Source organism: Mustela putorius, unplaced genomic scaffold (genome assembly GCF_011764305.1).
Source record: "Mustela putorius furo isolate JIRA1106 unplaced genomic scaffold, ASM1176430v1.1 tig00000145_pilon_pilon_pilon, whole genome shotgun sequence".
Taxonomy (NCBI): Eukaryota; Metazoa; Chordata; class Mammalia; order Carnivora; family Mustelidae; genus Mustela; species Mustela putorius.
The window spans coordinates 48,749,584-48,760,795 of NW_025421294.1; the positions used below are offsets into that span (position 1 = coordinate 48,749,584).

An 11,212-nucleotide genomic window follows, 5' to 3' on the forward strand; every position below is an offset into this window, starting at 1 on the left:
TTAGGAGTGGGGCTCAAACATCTATGTCTTTGATAAGCTTTCTGAGTGATTTCCTATAGACAATTTTGATGACAGGTATTTGGGAAGTCTTGGGTTGACTATGTTGCCTACATTCTGAGCCACATATATTTGTTGTAACTCATCCCTCCTGTTCTTCAAGAAGTCATCCCAATTAAAAATGTAATTAAAAACAACATTCCCTATGGATATTTATAACTGCTTTATTTATAATTGCCAATCTTAGAAACAGCTAAGGTGTCTTTCAGTAGGTGACGGAATCTATGAGCTGTGCTGTGTACAGGTGATGGAGTATTATTTGGAGCTAGAAAGAAGAGGGCTACAAGCCATGGAAAGATACAGAGAAACTTAAATGCCTATTACTAAGTGAAAGAAGCCATTAAGAAAAGGCTACAGACTGTATGATTCCAACTGTATAATATTTTGAAAATGGCAAACCTATGAAGACAGTGAAAGGGCCAGTGTGTTCCAGGGTTTGGGGAGAGGGAGGGATGAACAGGCAGAACACAAAGGATTTGGGGAGCATTGTAGCTATTCTGCATGGTCCTACAATGATGGACGCATGGCGGTACACATGTCAAACCCCACAGAACGTACAGTACCAAGAATGTGAACTATAGACTTGGGTGATGATGACGTGTCCATGTAGGTTCATGGGCTGTAGTGGATGTGCCACTGTGGCGGGAGCCATTGATGGCGGTGAACATTGTGCACATATGAGGGTGGTGGTGTTGGTGGGGTTTTTGGGAACTTTTTGTACTTTCTACTCAATTTTGCTATGAACCTAAAACTGCTCTAAAAGAGAAAATCTACAGAAATAACAACAACATTCTCTTCCAGAGAATGGAGGGAATGATGTCTTCTGGCGAGCAAGGCTGAAGGGGGATGCCCAACACTCCAGTTCTTTTATGGATTTGCTATTTGCCATTCAGTGTTCTCCATCTCACCAGAAGGCCAGTGAGGACAACACCAAGGGTCAGAGTGTCGGAAGTGCTTAGGCCATGGTCTGAAATAACTAGGATGTGCAAGGAAGACCCTGTTTGGGGGAAGGTTGTGACCCATGTCTTGTCCAGGAATCTGCAGCCAGATGGCTCCCCTCTGTCATCTCAAGGGGATGTCAGGGAAGCAAAGGTCTTTTTTTTTTTTTTTTTCCCCTATTTGTTCCATGAGGGCCGTGATTATTATGGCTTGTGGAGACCAGGAATGAAGCGAGGATAATCAAGCAAAAGGGCAGCCTGTACCACAGAGGCATCCACACAAGTTCAAACAACATGGGCAAGGAGTCAAAAGGGACACAGAATTCAGAAGGTAGGAGACCAGAAGCTAGGCGAAGAGACAGTAATGGATGGCAGGCAGGAGTGCCTGACCAGTGAGAAAGCCTTTTTCTCTGCAGGGGGAGCCTGTAGTGGGAAATGAGACACTAGGATCCAGAGGTGGCTGTGACAGTGGAACACAAGTGGGGTAACCTCCCAGTAGGAGGAGGTGGGTACTCAGAGTCAAAGATGTTACTGGGGGCGCCTGGGTGACTCAGTGGGTTAGGCCTCTGCCTTCGGCTCAGGGCATGATCCCAGGGTCCTGGGATCGAGCCCCGCATCGGGCTCTCTGCTCAGCAGGGAACCTGCTTTCCCGTCTCTCTCTGCCTGCCTCTCTGCCTACTTGTGATCTCTGTCAAATAAATAAATAAAATATTTAAAAAAAAAGATGCTACTGGCTCATCACTACAACACGTGACCAAGAGTTAACCAGTTTCCACAACTTCCTCCAGAAGTCAGCTGCCAAACTGAGGCTCTCCCATGCCTGAGAGGGAGAAGAAAATGCTTGAAAGACAGACAAGGAAGTGTCTCCGTTAGGTCCCAATGTTGTCTTGTGTTTATTACCTGCAGGAAATCCTTTCCTCTTAGTCCCAGGTCGGTTGGTCGGTTGGTTGGTCTATCTGTCTGTCTGTCTGTCTATCTATCTATCTTTAGTCCCAGTTCTCTTTAAATTTACCAGCGGTCAAAACCTTTCTCTTTGACACAGCCTGGGAATATTTTATAAGAGTATCTGTTGATACTTAAAAAAAACAAAAGGATCAGCTTAGTTTGTAAACAGCTGTGAAAAAAGTAATCGAGAATCTGGTTGTCACAAAGGAAGCAGAAGTCCACTGGCCTAGTGTTTAGATTGTAGAAACGCACTCATGGCAACAGTAGTATTCTGATTGTAATCATAGTAAACAATAATAACAATAATAGTACCTTGGTGACTACTGAACCTAATGGCTGTGGTGAAAGATTTGTTGCTGGGCGGGTCTGGCCTGGCACGAAGTTTCTGGACTGTCCTGTGTTTTCCCAGTTTTCCTCTGAACCATAAACTCCCCTTCGGCGCGGGAGGTGGTATAACTACTGTGTAAACAAATGTGCGTGTCAGTGTGATGCCTGTTTTAGAGGAAGTGGTCTCTAAACCACATTTTAACGGCGGAATGGAAGTTAACTTTGCTGATGCCGGACTTTAAGGTGGGAGGAGTGGGGCGAGAGGTGGTATTTGGGAACATGTTGACGGTGTGATGTTGGGGGGTTATTAGTGGCTCTTCTGCAGCCCCTGAAATCATACTTCAACAAGTGAAAACCTTTGCAGGCTCTAAAGGTCTATCAGATACCAGACAAATTCCTTTCCTTATGACAAGTGACCAAGAGCAGATGCTGATGCCAGGGGCAGACCAGAGGGAGCTGGAGGACTGAAGGCTGAAAGGTGAGTTATTGACAGCTTTCAAATCCATGAAGAGCGAGAGAGCAGAAGTTGAGACCCAGCTGTTCTCAATAGCCTCCAAAGCCAGAAAAATAAGCACTAATGATAGCAGGAGGAGGGAGCTGGAGAAGATATAGAACAATACTAAGTACAGGAGGGGGTGGGAAATAGCCTCCCTTCACGCAGTCATTCAGCAAACCTTGATTGAGCACCAGCAGCCGGCATTGTGCGGGGTGTTGGGAGTATAAAAATAAGAGCCGAAGCCTCGACTGTCAAGTGGTCCACAGAAACATGAAAGCAGGAGCCTATCAGCCCAGTCCTTTCCTCCCCAGATACGTGCCTTCCTCCCTGCAAATGCCTCATAGGGAGTCATCACACGAATGTTTGAAATAAGATGGAACCAGCAGGAAAGACAAAGACATCCTCAGGTATCACAGATGTTTTCTCTAGCCTGGGCTTGATGTATTTCTTTCCTGAGGCTGGAGGGTGGCCCACAGAGCTCTGTGTTCAACCGAGGATGCCACTTCTCTCTAGGCTTGATTCCCTGAAGTGCTGTTTGGGAGAAAGGTGTTCAATTGTTGAGGAAGGCCAAGTTTAACAAGTGAGACCTGCAACTTCACCAACCCTCCAAGTCAAGTTCACGGCCCGAGCGTTCATATGAAATTGTATATTGTCACCCGTCATCTGCTGTTCCAAGAACGCAGCACACTACCTGCAAAGCAGATAGTTTTTTGGAGCTGTGCATTCCCAGTTCTGACAACTGAAATCAAAACAGTGCCGGGCAGTGTGACTGACAACCGCACGTCGGCAATCGACGCCAGTCACTCAACGCAGAAAAGACTGGAAGGCTTCCACCTCCCCTGCCTGCCTCTGCCACGAAGCACCTCACACACCATGTGCATCTGGCTGGCCGTCCACTAGGCAGAGGCAGCAGCGTGTGGTCTGTGTGAATCCCAGCCTTCTCCTCTCTGTGCCTGCAAAGCTGTCCTCGATTCCCTTGAAGCTCCCGGGACAACGCCCACACCAAGACCTTTCCACCCACGGAGCCCCTTCCTGTTGCTGTGTCTTGCTTTTATTCTTCACAACTTGATAAACCTTTCTCATCTTCTATTTATCAAATGCAATCACAAAGGGACCACTTAATTAACAGGCTGCCATTGTGTGGGAGATGATTTGGAAGCTTATAGCCATTTAAGAAACCTCACACTGTTCCAGACGACAAAAACAGTAGGATGCACCATCTGGGAGGAAGCTTCTGCCGAAACAGACGCCAGTGTTTCCATGATTAAGAACCTAATATTATAACATCATAGTATGCTGTGCTGTTCGGTTAGCAGAGGCAGCCTTCCGAGCCAGTGTTCTCGGGTCTCGCCTGCTTGGAGGCAGCCAAGTCATTCAGTATCAAAATATTTGCTCTGGCAAGAGGCCCTGGTTTATACGGCTCTTGTTATCTGTTCCCCCATCGAGCCTATGCAAGGTGGACACATTGAAAGAGCTTAATTAAAACTTGCCAAGGAATTTGTTGGCTGTGACCATGCGTTGGGGAAGCGTGTGGTCACTACAGGTTAGGAAGGCAACTCCAGGTGCATTCAGAGTTCCAAGGGTTTGTTTCGAGACTGATTTTTGAAGTGTGGATCTGAAGCTTGTTTCAGAGCAAAACCCCAACATCGGCCTTCAGCCACCCTGACTTCCTTAACACACATCCCCAAAGACTTCATCCTTTGATTTCTTTTTACTGAGCACCTACTATGTGGCAGGCATTGTGCTGGGCCTCATAGGAGGATGAAAAAATTAATATGATGTAAATATTGACTGTAAGAACTGAAAAAATTAACCTGGTTCCCCTAAAATATGACTGCTACTCTCTCTTCTATTTATAGAAGAAACTGCTATTCATTATGGGAAATTTAGAAAACATAGTCAAGCAAAAATTTAAATAAAAATTAAGCATAATCCTCAGAGATAAACCTCTGAGAGCAATCTTTTTTTTTTTTAATTAATATTTCCTTCCTGTCTTTTTCCCCTGCATTTTCTGCATTATATTCTGTGTATGCAGTTCCTGCGTTATTTCTTAGGCCGTTCTTAGTCTCATGTCTACCCTGATGACAACTTCTTGTCCCTTGAGAAAAGCTTTTTTACCTCCTTTCTAGCTATCCAAATCCTACTTCGCACTAACTTCTGGCTCTACCTTCTTCTGGGAGGCTTATCTCATCCCCATTAGAAAGATCATGGGATTACAGAGATTGTCATTTGGATTTTGGTTTCTTCCCCCGAACAAGCCGCGGACACGGGGCAAATCACTTACCTTCTCTGGATCTCAGGTGTCTCTTTGTGATGATGGAGATGAGAACCTTACAGACTTGTGGTCAGAGTTAAATGCGGTGAGATGAGAAAAGAGCAAGGTCAGTAAACGGAGAGTCTGTTCCTTCCCTGTTTCTCTGCACACCCAGAGCACCTGGAGTGGGTTGCCCTCAATTTTGCCCCAGTTAGAGAGACTCCAACACATTCTAGTGTTTCCAGGATACAATCCCCAATCGTTGGGTAGTTTATGACACCTGCTGAACAGCCTCATTCTGGACCAAGCTCTCCCTCATTCTCCATCCCAGTCACCTGACCTTCTTCCCCTGGGGGCATCTGCAAGCACTGTTCCCTCTCCAGGAACACTCTTCTCTCCCATCTCTGCTTTGTTCTCTCCTTCTCATTGTTCACATCCAGGCCCACTTGTCGAATTAGTAATGATTCCTGCCCAGAGTAGGAATCTTCAGAGTAGACCAGTCCTCTGCTGCCTTCTCATGGTGCCTGGGTCTTTTTAAAAAAATTATTTTCCCTCCCAGAATCAGTCTCCATGAGAGTGAGCATCATGTCTGTTTTTATTCTCTAGTGGGTTTCTGGTGTCCATCACAGCCCCTGACACGTAGTTGCTCCATGCATGTTGTTGAAGAACTAAGTGATGCTGTTCTCCAGGTGTTGGCACCAATGATCGGCAGCTTCCTAAGGACCAGGGCGGTGACTTCTGTTCCCATGGTGTTCGTGGCAGGCCACTTCATCCGAGTCCTGTCCCCAGAAAAATGATGCTGCATTAGCCTTGGTCTCGTGAACATCACCCTAACCTTTCAAGAGCATCTACAAGAGTCTGGATGAAGTTCTATGCCACGCCTGCCACTTCCCAGACTGTTCCTCTTTCTCTCTCTCCTTTTCCTTTCAACAGAAAATCCGTCCACCAGGCCCAGCTTAGACACCTCCTCCACTGTGAAGCCTTCCTTGGTGTCTCCTTCGCACCATTTGTCATCTGTTCTGCCCTCTTTGGTACAAGCAGAACAGATTTCAGTCTGCTCTCTGTGAATGCAGCTGCTGGTGTGCTGAGCTGAGCTGTCAGCTGGTCTACCCTCTGGCTAAGCCCCAGGTCCTTAACACCTTTCACCTCAGGACTGGCTCCACTTCCTGCCCCTCCCCACTTTTCCTTCCTCCTTTGCCCCCACTGTTGCAGGTATACGGAACATTTTTCAGTTCTTCAAGCCTACCACGACCTCACACTTCTGAGCTTAGACATATGCTGTTCTCAGACTCAAACGCTCTTCCCTCCTCCTCCTCTCCATCTGCCCAGTTTTTCATTATCCTCCACACCCTGGCATTAAGGCTGCTTCCACAGGGAAGCCTTCCTTGGTTGCCTGGGTCAGGCTGGGTGCTGTGTCTCTTGAGCCCTTCTCACTTAATGCGGTTTTCTGTCTTCCCTGCAGGACATGTGCTCCGTGAAGATGGGTTGGTCAGGGTTACTTGGCTTACCCAGTACTTATTAGGGGCTTAATAATTGCTTGGTGGATGAATGAATTAAATCTGCCTTAGTCACTGTTGTCACCTTCATTCTGGAGGGCTGAGAAATGTTTGGGGGGAGGGAAGGGATGGAACTGAGTTCTGTCCTGCTCCTGTGGGTCACCCCCCCCCCCCCGCCCCCAGTCAATGCTTCCGGAGGTGGCAGGGAAAGAGCTCCATGGCAGCGGGGACCACTCTCATCCAGCTCTGTGTCACCAGCACAGGCCTGGACACACAGCAGGGGCCCTACATTGTCTATCATATTACAATTGTATGAAATGTATTGAGAGACTTGGTTGTACCACCTGGGTCACCTCTGACAAGTTCCTTTCCCTCCCTGGGCTCAGTTTCCGGATCTGCAAAGTGGAATTTTGAGGGTTAAGTGAATGCAAATCCGCAGAGAGTTAGGCCACAGAGCAGAGTGCAGAATGGGAGCCACTTGCCACTTTGCCCCCTGCCACGTGGAGTTCTTTATCCCCGACAAGGGCTGGCTCTGAGCTCTGACCGGTGGAACCCAGGCCTGGAGGTCGGGCCGAACCTCGGCAGCTGGGAGCTGGCGCGGCCCTTGGGGACTCCTGGGCCCCCTACCTCCTCCCGCCCCGGCCCCGACCAGGCTGCTCCGCCCCGTCCTCGCCGGTTTGCTTTCGAGACACACCTGGCCGCTGACCCGCGCCCTGGGCTCCGCGCCGCTGGCCTCCACCCCCCCGCCCCGCGCCGCCCGCGCTCCTGGAAGTTTGAGCTGCGGGCGGTGAGTCACAGCCCTTTTTTTAGCAGCCGCGTTGGATGTGCAGCGTCACACCGAGGCTCCTGAGAGCCTGGCCACCGCCGCCGCCGACGTCAATGCGGGAGAGCAGGGCGCAGACCCGGCGCTGGGCTAGGTGCGGGGTTGGGGAGGGGGGAGGGACTCCGGCCCGTGCCCCTCGTCCCAGCGCTGCCACCGGACCCCGCCGCCTTTGGAGCTGCCAGGCTGCCCGAGAGCTCTCCAGGGACGCTCCTCCATAAGGGCTGGGGTGCGGGGGGGGCGGGGATGCGGGGGGGGGCGGGAGGGGGAGAGCGCCCCAGCCGGGTCGGTCTGCGCGACTTCCGGGCCTTGGAACTGGGAAAGGGTGGTGATGCAGGGGGAGAAAAACCGGGAAGCAGCCATCTGTGCCTCTGTCCAACTGTAACCCTCCCATCCAGTCACCTGGACAACCACCTTCCATCCATCCAGGCATTCTTTCACGCTCTGAATCATTAAAAACCCTTTCTTCTTCCCATCCATCCATCCATCCATCCATCCAACCATCCTTCCAACCATCTACCCACCCCACCGCATTGTTCATCCACCAGCTTGCTCTTCCTCCTAACCACCAGCTTTCCCATCCGTCCAAGCTTTTATTCACAGCTAAGTCACTTAAGACCCTCTCTTCCTCCCATCCAGTCATTGTTCCACCCATCCACTCATCCACCCACCCACCCACCCAGTCCATCATTCATCTACCCTTCTGGGGCTCCACTCAACGACCTGCTTTCCCAGCCAGGCATTTGACGTCCTAAGTCACTTAAGGTCCTCCTTCCCCACATCCATCCCATGAGTAATACACTCATTTGTTTACCTCCCACCTATCTATTTGTCTCTGTCCGTCCTTCCGTCCACCTATTCATCTACCTACTCATTCATTCAAATTAGCATCCGCTAGGCTGGATGCTGACCGCACCAAGATGATTAGGGCAGCATCCCCACTCTTGCAGAAATCAGAATCAGCATGATTTAATGTGTCCCAGGAAAGAAATCTCTGTCCTTATTCCTCTCCAAATTAAAGAAATATATGAATAGAGTCCTATTACAGGAGGATAATAATAATAATAGTAATAGTGATAGCAACTGCTAACAATTACCGAGCATGATTTGCCAAGCTTTTCGCATACAAGTATCTCACTGGATCCTCACAGCAGCCCAAGAGGCAGGTACTATTATGATGCCCAATTTTCAAATGAAAGAAATAGAGACTCACAGAAGTTAAGAAACTCCTGCTACAGATCTATGAAATGACCAAACAGGATTAGAGACCAGACTTCGACTTCCAAACTAGTGCTTCTAGTTGCTTTACAAGCCTTTGTTATCAGAGAGAGGTAACACATTAAAAGGATGTAAGTTGGATCAACTATACCATGTCCCTGGGTCTCAGGTTTCTTTTCTGTATAAGTAGGGGCAGAGATTATGTATATTCAGAGATATTGGATATGCTCAGCCTAGCACCGATTTGGAAGAACTAATGTGACTGATGAACTTACTACTGGCCAATATCAGAGAATCAGAGTGGGGTCCAGGGGAAATGAAACATATCTATCACTATCATCTATGTTCATTACAGAGCAATTAAAGGTAGTAAAAAAAAAACCCTCTTGTGATTCTATTATCTAGAAATAACAGCTGCTAACATTTAGTTTATGTTTTTTAAAATGTTTACTACCCACGTGTATGGATTATACATGTTCTTAAAAAATGTAGTGTGACATGAACATCTTTCCATGGGTTTACCACACTTTGAAGAAATCTACACAGAGAAAATTAGCTGCTGTCTTGGTTGCTGCCCCTCTTCTGATAATTTCCCTCCTCCTGTCTTGCTGTTTCTTCTCTTCCTCCTTCCTCATTTCAGCCAGGAGTCCTAGTTGCAGACAACAGAATCCAGTTAAACTAACTAACTCTAGTTAGTTTACAGAGAAAGATGTTTATTAATAAACAGATGAATGGTGTTTATTACGATTTCTGTTGTTAGAGGATTATTACTAAATTGTTCATACAGTTGCTGGGTGGGCTGAATCCATGGTCTGGGATGAATACCAGGAAGACAACAGCTCTGCAGATGACACAACAGAACCAGGCCACCAACAGAGCTGCACGATGAGGACACTGCTGCCATGGCCACTGATTCTAAAATCATGCCCCCTCTGCCACCACCCACTAGCCAAATGCATGTCCCCCACTCTGTCTTCCCTCCTGGATTCAGTTCCAAATCAAAGTCTTGTGCAGATACATCTAAATTGGCAGAACTTAAATCCCATTGGAACCCCAGGAATTTCCTACACAGATTTTAACTTTCCAGGTTTTGTACACTGGAGTGGGGTTGAAGAGGGCATTACACATGCCAGTCCCTAGGACCAGTTCCTGGTTATTTAACTAGAGAAGTTTGTGGAGTTTATCTTGTTGAGTATTCTCATTTTACCAAGAGGGAAGCTGAAGCCTACAGGTGGAGCTTTCCAAGGCTATCACATAAGTTTATGTTGAGAGAGAACTGGAACTGGGGCTGTAGCAGGATGTCACAGGACCTCTAGGACACTGGGGATGGTGGCATTTCCCTGTGCTGGATTTAGAACTTCACAGAATTAGATTAGTCTGGTGGGTAGCCTATAAACCCATGAATGCAAAAACTCTACCTACCTTGATTTCCTACGAATCAATCTAATTCTGAGCCTGAAGTCCTGGCACTGGCAGGAAATTCTATCTCAGGCATTAATGGGGTCCCTTCCCTTACCAGGGTTGTCAGAATTAGAGAAGCTCAGGTGGTAGACTATTGTCATCATTGCTGCTGACATCCTCTTCTCTCATCAGCATGGGAGGTTCATTTGCATCACAGCCCCAGGAAGTGGGTACTATACTCCCCATTTTAAAGATGGGGAAACTGAGGCTTGGAAGGGTGATTTGATTCTTCCAGGATAAAACCACTAATGAGCAGCTGAGTTGAGGTCCCAGTGGCTTCCCATGAAGCTGTACCCTAGTTAAACACATTTATCTGGCAGACTCATTCCCAAACCTGTATCTTTGTGCATGCCATCCCCTACTGTGAACAAACTATTTCTTACATCTGAATCGAGCACTGTTCTCTTTCTCTTTGGGGTTGAGGGGGTGAGAGAGCTTAGTTATTTTGAATGAAAAGCAAAAGCACCTATGAGCTGCAACTTCCAACCCAGCCATAGTGAGTCGAAGAAAGAATGCCATTGTTGCTTCAATGGAATTTATTCATTTGTCAGATGTCAGTTGAGGGTCTTCTGTGTTTCCACTACTGTAGGCTAGACACTGAGATACAAGGTGAAGGATGAACTAAACACAGACTGATCTCATGGATTGTGTGTGCCAGTAGGAAAGACAGACCACAAACCACAAAGCTAGAATACTGTGAGAGACCTGCTGAGCTATGACAGACGGAGATCAGGCTTGACATGGAAACAGAGAAAGGAACCTGAACTAGTCTGGAAGGGAGGTGTATCAGTTACATATTACCAAAATAAATCTGCATAACAAATTGCCCCCAAACTTGGTGGCTTAAAGAGCATTCATATAGCTCATGAGTCTAGGTAGGCAGGTGGGTTCTTCTAGTCTCAGTTAGGCTTACTCAAATATCTGTGTTCAGCTTCAGGTCAGGGAGCTGGCCCTGCTGGTCTTGGATGGACTCTCTCACATATTTGGACATGAACTGGCTATTGGTTGGTCAGTAATGGCCTTGGCTGAGGTCCGTTCTACTTTATCTCTGCTCTGCTTCCCATACATCTTTCTCCAGCAGACCCATTGGGGCAGGTCCTCATTGTGAAAGAAAAGGAGATAAAATGAAGGGCAAGGGCTCTTTTCAAGCCTCTCTTTGTGGGACAACTGTTACAAATTATATTGGCCAAAGCAAGCCAC

The 11,212-nt window shown here is 47.6% G+C and overlaps 1 long non-coding RNA gene across 1 annotated transcript in view; it reads right to left on the reverse strand.

Moving 5' to 3' along the window:
- LOC106003681 overlaps positions 1 to 6,210 on the reverse strand; it is a 10,511-nt gene extending 4,301 nt beyond the window's left edge. Inside the window, exon 1 of the long non-coding RNA XR_006605421.1 lies at positions 5,048 to 6,210. This is a non-coding gene — a long non-coding RNA (uncharacterized LOC106003681). The remainder of the gene's footprint in view (positions 1 to 5,047) is intronic.
- Between the last annotated feature and the right edge of the window lie 5,002 nt (positions 6,211 to 11,212).